The 15489-nt window shown below is 36.5% G+C and overlaps 1 non-coding gene across 1 annotated transcript; it reads left to right on the top strand.

The window, feature by feature from the left end:
* Positions 1–7694: 7694 nt before the first annotated feature.
* On the top strand, positions 7695–7801 carry LOC132634427 (small nucleolar RNA R71). The gene has a single exon (XR_009580153.1). It is a non-coding gene; the product is annotated as a small nucleolar RNA R71 (small nucleolar RNA).
* Positions 7802–15489: the final 7688 nt, after the last annotated feature.

The following is a 15489-nucleotide window of genomic DNA, read 5'->3' as shown; positions in this document are numbered from 1 at the left end:
TGAAATATCATGAAAACATAATAGTCTGCAAACATGAAAGCACAACTGACTCTGTGAACTAACATCTGTCTATGAAACCTATAAAACATGTCTGAATACTAACTATCAGGACATGGCCCTGGACTACCATAAACTGAATACTAATGCAGACTCTATGTTGAACCCCGAGAGGAGTGGGGCTCACCAATAAGCTGATAACTGAAGTGATCCTACTGTGCAGATGTATGCTCCTGAAAATCGGTATCTGCACCGTGAAATGCAGGCCCCGGGTAAAAGGGACGTTAGTACATGGTGAATAGTACTAGTATGTAAAACCTGCTGAAACGAAGAACATGGCACAGTATAGGTATAGGACATGAACTGAAACTGAATGTAACTTGGACATGAGCATAAAACGTGAGTAAAGTCTAAAAACAGTAAATCAATGGAAATACATGTATGTAAAACTGCTTGTAACATGGGGAATGCTATAGTATAACCGACAACATGGTCTGGTACTTGCGTCCTACCAGCAGAACACTCACAACCTTGCCAGGGTTATGAGATTTAAGTAATAATAAGCATGTAAGGATCCAAACTGCATAATGAAGGTGTTGCCTCCTTGCTGACAATCCTTATCCTACGGTGGCAACGTAGTTTCAGGCTATCTGAGCCTTCTCGGTTAACTAAGCAATTCCCAAAAACATGAACATGATATAGTTGGCTAAGAAGCCCATGATTTTCGTGAAATAACTTGTAAATAACTTGTAATCATGATTTCATGAAATAACTTGTAAACATGGTTTCATGAAATATCTTGTAATATGGTTTCATGAGATAACTTGTCATAGTTTTGCAAACATGTTCTTGATTCATGAGTAATAACAATAGTTCATAATTATATAATTGACTTGAAAACATGCTTGTGACTTGCTACATAAAATCATAAAGTTTCATATAAACATAATGAGAATACATGATGAAGAATTCATGATTCATGGATTAAGCTAGGGTTCCTAATAACCGTAATGGAAGATTAGGAATACAATAACGAATATAGATACAAAATTCATGTACATAAATACATAAATACGGGCTACCAATATGTTGGGTTTAATGCCCTAGGGTTTGAACTTCATGGATATCAAGAAACGGAGCATGGGGAAGAACGTAGAGATTCCCACATGTGGATGGAAGTTCTACATACCTTAATTGCTCCAAAACTTGAATTACAGACTTGAGCTTTGAAGAAGATTTCCAAAATCTTGAATTCTTGAACCTTGAGATGGGTTTTCTTGAAAACCCTAGTTTAGGAATGATAATTCCTTGTTTAGATTACAAGGATAGGTATTAGAATTGATTTGGAATAATTAGAGTATGCTTACCTTGGTGTTCTTGATGATGCAAGAGGGTAGGAAGTCGTTCTAGGGCTTGAAGGAATGAAAAATAATGATTTGAACTGATATGGACGAATATATACTGTTCTGGAAAAATTCATTTTTCGGTCCAGTTAAATACTGGCCGTATTTCAAAATACGGGCCGTATTTTGAAATACTGGCCGTATTTTGAAATACGGACAGCACTGCCTCTCTTCAGTAAAATGGCCATAACTCCTTGCACAGATGTCCGTTTGACCCCCCATAATATACCGTTGGAAAGGTATTTCAAAGATCTACAACTTTCATGAAGAAAGTTTTCCCAAATTCCAAATACATTTTGAAATACGGTCCGTATTTAACCATTTGACATCAAATTGCCAAATTCCAGAATGCTCAGAAATCCTTGGTTTCAGTTTACGATTTGAAATAAGGGCCGTATTGTGAAATACGGTCCGTATTTAACCATATGACATTCAACTACCAGTTTACGATTTGATTTACGGCCCGTAAACTGAAATACGGTCACTGTTCATGGGCGTAAACCACCATCTTACAGCTGAAGAGAAAATTTCCAATTCCCACATTCTTTATCTAGTTTTCTAAGTCTAGGATCATGGTCAAAGCTTAGGTTAAAGGTACGGGGTGTTACAAAACTAATGGCCCAAAATACAAATACAATAATCAGCCCACATTTTTATTCCCCAGCCCACTATTTTAACCCAAATTATAGCCCATAACGTCCAGCCCAATTCCATTTTTTACCCGACCCGGTCCGGCCCAATCCCTTATTTTTATCCTAAATCCCTAATCCTTTCTCTTTCCTTCCTCTTTCTCTTCACAACCGCCCTTCTCCCTCATTCCCTCTCCTCTCCTCACACCCCCTCCACTCACTGTTGTCCCCCCACGTCTCTACCATCTCCACTTCCCCTTGTCCCCCACGCCTATCTCTCCCACGCTCCCTCCATTCGCTACACCCCTCTCCTCTTCCTCTTCCATTTAAAACCCTAATCACAATCCTATAAAAGGGGAGGAGCAAGAAACTCGAAGAGACGGGGGGGGGGGGGGGGGGGGGGGGGAAAGAAAGGATCGGGAACCGCAAAATCCCCTACAAAACATCGGTTTAATCGGTTTCGAGCTCGTCGTGTTCGAGTAGATTCGAGGCCGTCGACACCCACTTCACTGCACCCACAAAAGGTCAGCATGTTCTTTTCTTTTCAAATCTAAAGTTTCGAATATGTTCGCATGTTTGTTTCGTTTTGGGTGAATCTTAGTTTATGACTTGTAGTATCGAGCATGTTCAAGATTGGTTAGTTTGATTTTGATTTTTATGATACTTGTATGTTCATGTCTTAATTTAATTCGGATTTCTGCAGTTTAGTAGGGTAACATTTCATCCTTTAGCTTTCTTTTTAGCCTTAATCTGTTTTGGTAAATATCAAATATTAGTTTAGCTTTGTTCTTTTGAGCCTGTTGTTGAAATCTTCTATTAATGATGATTAACATATAAGAATGCTTAATTGATAGCACAGCAGTAATGTCGTTTACGCTTGTTATTAATGATTAGCTTATAAACATGTTTAGTCGAGTTTCTGCATTGTTTCGGAAATAAATAATAGCTTACATATCATGCGTTAGGTTGGACAAGGTCACATTGATTCTAAGCTTCTTGTTCGAATCAGGATGTATGCTAATTTTTGTCCCTAGTTTGAATCTCAATTAGCGTGCTTAAGCTATGTCTGATTAGTATGGTTAATTGATATACATAATTTATGTAATTCAAATGATTGCTTGAGCCTCAGCAGGGCTGATTTCCACTGTAAACGAGTAACCTTTATATGGGGAGATTTTCTATAGTTCATAACTTAAGCTTAACATTGAAATGAGGCTATTTGTTTTGAAAATCTGGAATTAATATTTGTAGGTGTTTGATTAAGTTAGGTTTAGTCTAGTTAAATGTGATCATTGTGTATCATTTGATCCATTTTAAAACAATACACTTGTTTGATATGTGAAACATTGTTTTGAGTGCTATGTTCCTCTAAAATAAGGTAAGAAGTCATTTGTTAACTCTGAATGTCGCTTCTGGCGAAAACTGGATATTTTGAGCTTGTTTTGGACTGTTGATCCCATCCAGTCCCCTTTTTCTATTTAAACTAATAAGATATGGTTTAACTATTAACCAAGTGTTTGGATAACTTGAAAATATTGTTAGTATGTTTACAGTTTTGGTAGAAATGGTTTTAAGTTATATCTAAAAAATGAATTTGTGGATTGGAATTCTGAAAGTTGTTAAGTATCCTTACTATTTTAGAAGCTAGGATTAAATTAGCATCACATGTTGCTGCTTTGATTGATCAGTCCAATAAATACTTTGACATGCAATTTGAAGTCAAAAGCTATTAATAATAGAATTAATTGAAACATGTTATTTGATTTCATAAGGACTAAAAAATGAGTTTGTTTGGACATTATAAGTGAACTATGGTCGTATACTATATTGTGACTTGTTATTTAGTTGTTCCCATGAACCTGAAATTTCAAAGTTGGAGAAAAATTCTTTTATGTGTTAAAATTACTTGATCCCTTTGGCTGTATAATTTGTGATAGGCTGTTGAGTCTGAAATGTTTAATTCTGCCTATCTCTAACAAGTCTCAGTCTGGATTAAATCTGATATGTGCAGCTTAGTTCTTTAGTCAATTTTCTGTGATTGTTGGATCCATTGTAAAAGAATATGCCATCTGAATGTGGAGAAATCTTCTTTTCCAACTGTTCTTCTACTCTCTGGTTTCCCTGAACAGAAACTGCTCAAACCTTCTGCCTAATTCTCACGATTGCAGTTGTTTTACTTATCTCCTGTTGCACCTCTCTCTTTGTTTTTCTTGCTGCACTTTGCTGTCACCAGACATTTGTATGTGCCATGTTGAACATGAACCCAGTAGTCATATTTGATTGCTCACAGCTGCTGTCACCGCTTGTCTTTCCCCTTTTAAAGGAGTATGTGTTGGACTTGTTATCACTGTTTTGCGTCATTAAGGTCTTTATAATATGAATCTCATACATACGTATTCGTGCATTGCCTGCTGCTCATGCCCACATCTGCTTCTGGGATTGTCTCTGAATTCATCTGTTTTATACAGTGATTGCTATACGACTTGCCTTGGCTATTTCCCTTCTGTTGAATGTGCTAGTTGACCACGATGCATCCCTACTGTCACATTCAGTTTGCCGCTTAGGCTGTGCTTTATTTAGAGTTGATTATTCCTTCTTTGCTGCTACTTGTCTAAACTGCTGGATTCTTCCATCCATCTATCATTTATATGTTAACATGGGCTTGCCCTCCCTGCATTGGTATTAGAACTGCTTGGTTGTTGTATATGGTATGATTGGCCACTTTACAGTTTGCACAACACTTTGAATTACTATGACGCTGTTGATAGAAAATGTATGACAGTGTCCCATACTTTCTTAAGTATCTTCACTAGTGTCACTTAAAATACATAATCTACTGATTTGTTTTGAACTTATATCTTACATGCTTAATCTTATCCATTGATTAGATACTAATTTCTTTTCTTTTGTTCTTATGCATGACCTCCGCATACAAGTCTGAGGACTCGTCCTCCTCCGCATTCGGTGTTGGGCTAAAAGCCCAACAAAATCCTTCTCTCGAGTCAGCCCAATCCGCAGCCAAAATAAAAAGTTCCACTAGACAGAAGCCCAATAGCAGTGGACAGCAGCAGTCCGAAAATGGGCTGGGCCCATTTAAATCATTCTTACTCTTCTATTTTATTTTTGTGCCTTTAATTTGTATTGTGCAACTAGTACTTTACTTGATTTGTTTGCTCTATTTGTTTGTGTGGTATTTGGCGAACAATAAGACTAATAACCGATTTTATTTAGTCATACTACAACTAGTAAATTAAGGGAGTATTTTTATCACAGACGGTAGTATACTTCCTCAAGGGCAGTATCTAAGATATTTTGGTTATTATATAGAATGTGATTTAAGTTTAGGGATTAAAATCAACAACCCAACTGCTTGAGTAAAGGTATTAATTATCGGATGAATAAAATATCCAAGAAATATTGATAAGTAGTAATAATCAAGAGTCCATAAAGAGGAATACATACAACAATGCCGTTTATTGGGGATGAGTTAAGTGACATTTAAACCATAGATTTTATGCAATTCAATCAACACAAAATAGAGAGACCCAAGTTGGAGATTTTAAGAGATTTAAGATATAGATTTAGCCTAATTAATTGTAAGTCTGGTCGGTTAACCATTGTTAATGGGTCTTAAAGGATGCCTAATACCTTCCCTTTAGACTAATTGAACCCTTACCTAGAATCTTAAGTTTCGCAGACCTTAAACACAGTTAACTTTAAACATAACTTTAATAAACTTTAGGTGTCCTAATTCACCATAAATAATTAGGTGGCGACTCCTTAAAATAAACAAAACATAGGAATCACCAATATGTCGTACTTCTAAATTTAACCCGGTTAAAAAGGGGTATGACATGTACCAAACGTCTGCATAAAAGCAGACGTAACCGTAAACGTTGAAATTGAAATTATGTTACTCGAAGCTTGAAAGTTGCTCCAAAATTCAAATATTGCCCACTTCACCAAAATAATAATAATAATAATAATAATAATAATAATAATAATAATAATAATATTTCACCAAATATTAGAGAGAGATATAATTGATAATAAATATTAGAGAGAGAGAGAGAATTGGTGAATGATTTGTGTGAAAATGAATAAAATGAAGAGGTATTTATAGTTTAGTATTCGGATTAAAGTGTAATTTATTAAACTTTGGGGGCATTTTTTTTTAGGAGAAGGGACTCCAACGGCTGAAAATCAGACCGTTTGGAGTCCCAAAATATTCATTTGGCAACGGTCAAAAGGGCAAAAGGCTGACCAGCCTTAAAAAACAAATTAATAGTCACTTTTCCGGCGGGGCGGGACCGGTCAGTCGGTCCGGTACCGGGCCTGACCGGGACGTTTCGCCCCTTCCACCCCCCTACCCGTCTCCCTCCCCCCTCTGCCCCCTCCCCCCTCGTTGACCAGGATCGGGACGGTTTGGTGGCGGACCGGGCCGTACATGAGGCGGGACCGGGACCGTCCCGTCCCCACTGACACCCTTATTCTCCATCACCTGCATCAAAAACCATTCCCTTTTCATGAATTAGAGTTTTTACTTTTTTGGTCCAATCATCAAAGGTGAATGAAGAAGAAGCCTCTAAAGTACGTTTTGGTGCCATTTTGAGTTGGAGGAAAGAAGGAAAAAAATGGAGACAATTAAAGGAAGAAGCAGGGAGAAGATTGATTCGAGAAAGCAATCGGAGATGGTGAAGTGTGGCCGGAATTTATGGAATATCCAGGTCTAATAGTAGTGAAAGTTATTTTACTAAGCCCACGGTTCCCCTTTCTTTTATAGAAAGATTAATTCTGGTGGGTTTCAAATGTTTACTGGTGTATTCGTGATGATTGATTCTTTTCTTGGGTGTCCTTGTAAGGTTCATCAAGGTTCTTACCTGACCGTAAAGCTATGGCTTTAAGGTGCTCCTTTGGATTTTTCTGTGTATTGCTTGGTAAGGGACCTTGAATCTTTTCGGACACAAGAGTTGCCAACTCGCTTAACTGAATTTTCAGATTTTTTAGAGCTGAATTTTGACTCTCCATTTTTTCATCAGTGGATTTGATGTACTTATATAATAGGTCATCAAAATTTGTATGTGCTTGTTGCGGCCTCTGCTGATATGGAGTTATTTTTTTATATGGTCTGAAATTTGATGGCCCGCGATTTTGATTCTGATATCCAGGTGGACCCTATACCTGTTGCTTTTAAAAGCTTTAGGAGTTTTCAGCACCATTTGGATTGCTCCATTGAAAGCCTGGATGTTTTTGTGCCAATGGACTACCAAAAGAGTATGGCTTGTATCCGACGGTATTAACCTGCTCATCATTTTGGTTGCTTGCTTGACATTCATGGTTTAGATAGTTTCCTCCACATATGTCACAGGGCTCAGCTTGGCTTGACTGTTGTTTATTCTCCTAAAAAGATTCAAACTTTTGTGCCAAAGAAGCAATTTATTGAGTTAGTGTATTTAAAGCATCTACTTGAATTACAGTAGCGGCTTTCTTATTGATTACACGATCAGATGGCCATTGAATGGCATTTTCAGATATTTCATTCATCATTTGCAAAGCTTCTTCTGTGGTTTTCCCCATAATGGAACCTCATGCAGCTGCATCTATCACATTTCGAGAAGAAGGTTTTATCCCATGATAAAAAATATACAATTGCATATGTTCAGCAATGTCATGATGTGGACATTTTCTTAGCATTACTTTTAATCTCTCCCAAGCCTGATAAACTGACTCCGTGTCAGTCTGCAAGAAATTAGTAATACCTTGTCTTAACTTTGTGGTTTTAATAGGGGAAAAATATTTATTTAAAAAAATTTGAGTCATCTGATCCTATGTGTTATACCGTATTTTAACCGGGTTGATTTAGGAGTACAACATATTGGTGATTCCTATTTATTTTTGTTTTAAGGAGTCGCCACCTAATTAATTTAACGGTGAATTAGGACACCTAGAGGTTAACTAAGGCAAAGTTAAAACTAAACCTCAATTAATAGTCTGCTTAACCAGTATGATTCTAGGTAAGGGCTCTATATTATCCTAAAGGGAAGGGGTTAGGCATCCTTTAGAATCCGTTAACTTACGGTTATCCGACCAAACTAAGGTTAATTAGTATAGACTAAACGCAAATATAATATTAAGAAAATAATTTGTAAATTATTGCTAAGGTTTTAAAAGAAGAAAAAAAGAAGTAATAATGCTATTTAAAATGATACTTATAGATATTGCTGGGGCTTTAAATGAGAAATATTAGCTAGAACAAGACTGATAGAAAATATGATAATTTACATAGAAAGGAGATTTCAAAGGCCGTTTAGCAAAAGAAGATTTGAAATGCTAAATAACACTTAAAGATATGTTGATATGATTTTATATACTAATACTATTTTTTAAATAAAACTTGCAAAAGATAGTTTGCATATGAGTAATAATTTTTAATAGAAGACTTAGCAAATTAAACTTTGAATAAAATAGTGTGATATGAATATGACTATGTAGAAAAATCTAGACTATTTTTTATAAATGGGAAGCAAAAGGAAGTGAGTTTTCTTTCTCTTTTAATTATCTTTTATTGACTATGCTTAATGCATGATTGATTCAAACTTGGAGATTTATTGATGAATATACTAGAGTTTATATTTGAGTATTAACAATGCTTTGAAATGTCTATGATAGTAAAATATGATTCCCTTTATTTGAAATATATAGTCATGCCATTTTGCAAATCTATTATTCCCAATAAAAATAAATATTAGACATTATAAATAATTTTAACATAAAAAAAAAAAGAGAATAAAACTTATGGAGTTAATTTTAGTCTTCCTAACTACCCACTATTAAAACTAAACCTAATAATTTCACTAAGGTTTATCTAAATTAAGAAAATAAAACAAAATAAAGAATTAGTCATGCAATACAAATTAAATGCACAAAAATAAAATAGAAGGGGCAAATAAGTTAAATGGGCTCAGCCCATTTAGGACTGCTGGACCAAGCTGCTGTTGGGCTTCAGCCTAGAAATTTCAGTGCATTGCTGTGGGTTGTCGCTGTTATATGGACCTCAGCCCATAATGTTTTGTATATGCTTGCTGCGGACAGGAGAAGGCTGGACAGAGAGAGGAGTCGTGTTGGGCTTTTAGCCAAACACCGAATGCGGAGGGAAAACAAGTCCCGCGGACTCGTGTTCGATGATCATGCATAAACGAAAGAAAAGGATTAGTATCTAATCGACAAAGATGTAAAAAAATATAAATTCAACAGGTCGGCCATGAAAAGAATAAAAATTCAAAACAGATGAGCGTATATTCTGTGTATATCTAATGTATTTCAGCGAAAGTATACCAGCAATATACACACGTATATACGATTCAAGCACGAAAAATTACGATCTAAGCGAGATAATACTCAGACATGGAATAGAACCTCGGACAACCACGTATCACGCGTCTTAATTAAAACAGTTTCAGCGTATATAAATATCTGCAGTTTCGTAGCCTATGATAATACTTAAATCCGCATTTCAGTTTCATTACTTACAGGGGTAAACAAACAGAACACAAAGCATTTTATGTCATAAATGGGGAGACAGCAGTTATGAACAGACTTTTTTTTTAATTCAAACAGATCTGTACCAAAAAATGCCCAGGACTGAGAATATGGTCGTGTTCAAACTGATAAAAATCCAAAGTAAGGCAGGGGAATTCATGGGCATCTCATAAAGTTCAAGAATATTAGGTGAAAAAGACTAGGCTGAGTTAGACTATCGATTATACCAAACAACATGCAACCTTAAACAGAAACAACATCGCATGCTTAATGACTGAACTGCCTCCATACTAAGTGAATAAGTTATAAACATGCTAACCAGTTACCAGCATGCACTAATTATTCAATAGATACACATGAGAACTAAAGGTTGAAACTGAAAGAAGAGGCATTGGAGATCACTATACGACAACAAATAGATCTCTTTTTCTACCAAGGCATATGCGTTTTTTCGCAATTTACACAGTTTATACATTAGCAGGCAAAATAATGTATCCATTTATATTTCTTGATTATGCCACAAAGAGATTGACTTCTAATACATAATGAAAAAGATGAACGAGAGTTTGACACTATTTTTATTTCTCACACAGCTTAAACAAATACATCTTAGGAGAACAATGTGACTTAAAGCTAGCATGACACTATTTTTATTTCTCACACAGCTTAAACAAATACATCTTAGGAGAACAATGTGACTTAAAGCTAGCACGAACAATCGTATTCAGTTTCTACTCATTATCCCTTCTAAACAAAACAAACTTACTCCGAAACTTAGGACCCCAAACTTACGTGGCTTCATATTTTGGATTAACATGGTAGTGAAGTTTAAAGCCTAAACACACAAAATAACTGTATAGTCAAATCAAACAACCTATGCTCATTATTAGATTTAAATAGGCAGAAGACAGAACGTAAGAGAATAACTAAATCCAGGCAACATAATTAGAGAAGATAATAAAACATGAACACCACAAAACTAAAAACAAATAACACAATGAAATTAAAACAGAATCGTAAAATTAAAGAAGAAGGAGGGGAAATGGCTGACCTTCTTCGGGTGCAGCGAAATGGGTGCGAAGCCTTCGATATACTCTCGAACACTTCAAATCTACTTCAAAACACTAAAAAAAAACCCCGAATTTGTATACCCTTCGAATCTAGACAGATGCTAAGGACAAAACAGAACAAAATGGTGTGGATTTTGACTTGATATCCAGCAATACAGCTAAAGAATTAATCTCGTCTATGGGATTTCTTGTGATTTTCGGGGCTTTAATTTTCGGGCCCTTTTTTTTTTTCAAATAAAACCTGTCCTTCTCCACGATTTTTGGGGTTCAGAAACTCGTCTTGTAAGGGGATCCCTCCGATTCCCGAACCGTCCCATGAATTAACAGAAAACTATTATTTATATCCCGAATTAGGGTTTTCGTTTGTATATAAAAAACTATAGAGAGGAGCGTTGGGGGGAGACGACGGACAGGCGTGGGGGGGACAAAGCGGAGTGGGGTTGGCAGAGGTAACGTGGGGAACAAAGGGGAGTGGGGCGGCAGAGCGTGGGGGACAAGGGTGAGTGGAGTGGCAGTGGCTTGGAGAGGAGAGACGAGGGAAATAGAAAAGGGATCGAAGAAGGGAGAAAGGAGAAAGGGGTGCGCGGCGGGTGAAGGAGAAGGAGAAAGAGATTAGGGTTGAAAAAATATAAGGGGATGGGTATGGACCGGGTCGGGTAACTTGGGTAATGGGCTGGGCCAAATTAAAAGAATGGGCTGGTCCAAAATGTTGGTTAATTATTCGGGCTGGGGTGAATTGAGTTGGGCTGGTAAATTAAAATGGTGCCAGGTAAATTAAAATGTGGACTGGTTTCGTGAATTGGTCCGAAAATAGTATGAATTGCTTGGGCTACTGCGTTTAAATAAAAGACTTATTTAAATAACTTGTGTTAAAATATTACTTAATATAAGATATGCAATCATTAGTGCTTAAAAATGGCGTTCTAATAGCCGTGCAATAATATTTCGAGAACCCACAGTAAATGAACACTATTATTTAATCATACGAAGATAAATGCAGTGTGTGTGCGTAAGCTGGTAAAATGCCGAAATGATAAAATTGTGAATTATAATAATAATAACAATAATAATAATAATAATGGCTAGTAAATGTGGTAGAGTAATGAAACGCCGGTATTGATAAGAGGCTAATAATTATAGTAAAAATAAATGTATATTTTTTAATTTTTCTAAAAATATTAGAAGCGTAAATAGGTATTACGGAGGAGAGGCGGGACAAAATTGGGTGTCAACAACTTGTCCCTCTTTGCCCGGTAATGATGAAAAGAGTTGTCGGGCAAAGACGTTGACTCAATAGCCTATTTTGTCCCGGCTAAAGGAAACTTGAGAAGATTATGAACGAACTCCGGTTTCTGAGTGTCCTACATATCTCGGGCTGCACGAGAATCAGGTCGAGTGTAGTTCTGGGACAACTACGACACCTTATGACTAATGAACCCCGATTGGCGCGAATCTTGCAAAATATTGTCCTAGTGTTGAATTATGATGACACTGGGTATTATGATAGAATTTGAGAATTCTGAAAATTGAATTGCTGGAATGCAAAAGAATACTTGTGATTAGAGACGAGTGTTCGAGGTAGATCTTTGACCCGTGTCGGGAAGTCTGATTATCCTTCTCGACAAATTGCCCAAGTTCGCTGCCGAAGAAATAGTTCCACGAGTTGATGTGTGATGCCAACTTCGATATTGTCCAAAGCCACCAGCTAAAACAATTGTTAGCAATAAAGAAATATATGTGTAAATAAGACAGGGTTGGAGAAGTTTACACTTGTAACCCCTGTTTCGAAAGTTGAATCCACAATATACTTTGGAGATGAATTAAATTTATGGCTTCCACTTGAAGAGGAATTAAGTCGACATTGATATCCACCTTGACGAGAGCTAAATCCACATCCACTTTACTTTAAGGAAATATAAATCTACATCCACTTTCACTATACATAATATAAATCCACATCCACTTCCGAATTGGAATTTGAAATACCCGCATTATAATGTGGGTGCCTGGACTGAAATTTGAAATACCCGCATTATAAGGTGGGTGCCTGAATTGAAATTTGAAATACCCGCATTATAAGGTGGGTGCCTGAATCGAAATTTGAAATACCCGCATTATAAGGTGGGTGCCTGGACTGAAATTTAAAATACCCGCATTATAAGGTGGGTGCCTAGATTGAAATTTGAAATACCCGCATTATAAGGTGGGTGCCTGGATTGAAATTTGAAATACCCGCATTATAAGGTGGGTGCCTGGACTGAAATTTAAAATACCCGCATTATAAGGTGGGTGCCTGAATAGAAATTTGAAATACCCGCATTATAAGGTGGGTGCCTGAACTGAAATATAAATCCACGTCCACTTTCACAATGCAGAAAATAAATCCGCGTCCACTTCCACAGTTAAAGATATAAATCCACGTCTGCATTTCACGGTACAAAAGAATGTAAATCCACATCCACTTCCACGCCGTATTATACGGCACAAAAATAAATCCACTTCCACGTCTGTATTATACGGTGCAAAATAAATTCCACATCCACTTCCACGTCCGTATTATACGGTACAAAGATAAATTCACATCCACTTTCCACGGTGCAAGAAATGAATCCACCTCCACTTTCACAAACTTTAAAAATAAATCTACTTCCACGTCCACAATGTTCATATGAATCCATATCCCCTCCGACAATTATATATATATATATTTTTTTTTATAATAAATCTACTTCCACTTCCACGTCCACATCCACAATGTAAATGTAAATCCACGTCTACTTTAAAATAGTGTTGTTTATATCCACATCTTAATCCATGTCCCGTTTGTGACGGAAGTCAAATCCATAATTATCCCCACGATTTAATATACGACGCAAGATTTCGATCTTGTTATATTAAAATACCACATTCTAAAATAATTTGTTAGCGACTTGAAATAAATATGTATAAAGTGATGACAAAATTGAGGAATTCTAACCAATAACAGGTGACCAAGGTCAGTATCCGCTTCGGAGAAGGTTAAATCCACGATTATGTGTGCTTGATCCATCGAGAAATGCCACGAGCTAAAACAACTGTTAGTGATAAGAATATGTAAATAGCTGGGTTTGAAAGAGTTATGCTCACAGCCCTTGGTTGAGAAGATGAATTCGTGTCCACTGCTGCGATCGAAATTTCATGACGAGTGGAACGACGTCCACCGTTCAGCACAAGCTACCTTTGCATCCACGTTGAGGAATATTTGCATTTTGAAGAAAGCTAACTCTTTGATCATGTCCATAATTTAAATTTTAAGATGAGTCAAATATGCACCATATTCATGTTAATTGAACCTGTCTCATCAAAGGAAAATTATGAGTTTAAAAAGAAAATTGATTGACTTGTGCATGTCGGGGAACTTGGCCCTTGAATTGATTCTTGTTTCGGCCGCGTCCACATTTTCGATGCCTCATCCCATATTTTGCCTTGTCGGGGAGTTTCGGTCATAAAAGTGTATTTTGCAAAATAAGAGTAACGAGATTTGGATGACTTCGAAGGGAAATACTTAGTGACTCTAACAGATAAAATGATTGTGAAGACTCGATTTTGAATTTATTCACGTTTTAGAAATATATGGGTGGACTTTTATTAAAAATCGTTAAACGTTTAAGACCACTTTTGTGCTACTTCAAAAAATTTGTCCCAGTTTCCAGTCCTGGAGGTGCTTGGTTCTAAATAATTGAAAAGTGAGAATTTATAATGGAAGTTTTGGAAGCGATTTGACCGATTTCAAAAATTTGTCCCAGTTTCAAGATACTAAGACATATGAATTTAAACAGTGGGAAGACCAAAATAAAAATCCTTATGTATCTTATAGAAACTAAAACGGTTTGGACAAACCGACGATATTGAAAAATTAAAATGGAAGGGCCGAACCCGCCTCGGGTTGCCTACGTATCCCAAAGGAATCAGGTCAGACGTAGTTCGTGAGCAAAATAAGACCTTTTGAATTTTTTTTGTTTTTAATAAAAGGGAGGGCCGAACCCTATGTGGGTTGCCTAAATTAAAATTTAAAAATACCCGCATTCTGAGGTGGGTGCCTGAATTGGAATGAGCTGGTCGAGAAGAGGTAAAATAGCTTGCTTGTTTTGAAAATCTGGCATAGGCAAAGTCTAACGAACCCCCCGAAATGGAGTCATATGTGGTGGAGTTTGAGAAAATGACCGATTTTGAAGTACCATATGGCTTAATTCAGCAACTGTTGCTCAAGACGAGGAATGATCTCCAAATGTGTTTCTGGTTCATTAGAGGATGTGGGATTACTTGTGATCGGTAAACTAAGAGATGGATCAGATGAAGTGGTTGCATTGATCAAAATTGCTCCATTTTAGAACGAGACTTTTTGGTTAACCAGGTGATTAGTGATGAGCCAGAGTCTAATTTATTGGCTTTAGACTGTGTGAAATATGAATGTTCCGCCAGTTCCCCTTTAGCACAAGTCAACCTTTTGGTTTTGAAAAATGAGTTTAAAAAGAAAAAAGATAAAACAAGAAAAAGAAAAATAAAACGAGTCAGTATACGGTAAGGACATATTATTGCATATAAACACATTATTGCACACATAAGTCGCGTTTTATAATGCAAGGGACCTCTTTATGACAGAGGTAGGCCTAACGAATATTTGAAGGACAAACATGTCTTTTATGTATCATTCCACAACTCTTCCTGATTAACGAGAATAATAAAAATTATTACATGCTAATTAATAATACATCTCAACATTAATCTAAGATATCTAATACTTCAATCTTCACTAATTTCCTTTGGTTGTCTTCAACCTCCGGCATAAATTGAATGCTCCACGCAACCTGG

Source organism: Lycium barbarum, chromosome 3 (genome assembly GCF_019175385.1).
Source record: "Lycium barbarum isolate Lr01 chromosome 3, ASM1917538v2, whole genome shotgun sequence".
Lineage (NCBI taxonomy): Eukaryota > Viridiplantae > Streptophyta > Magnoliopsida > Solanales > Solanaceae > Lycium > Lycium barbarum.
Note: the sequence above shows the minus strand (reverse complement) of the source record. Positions and strands in the feature narration are given on the sequence as shown.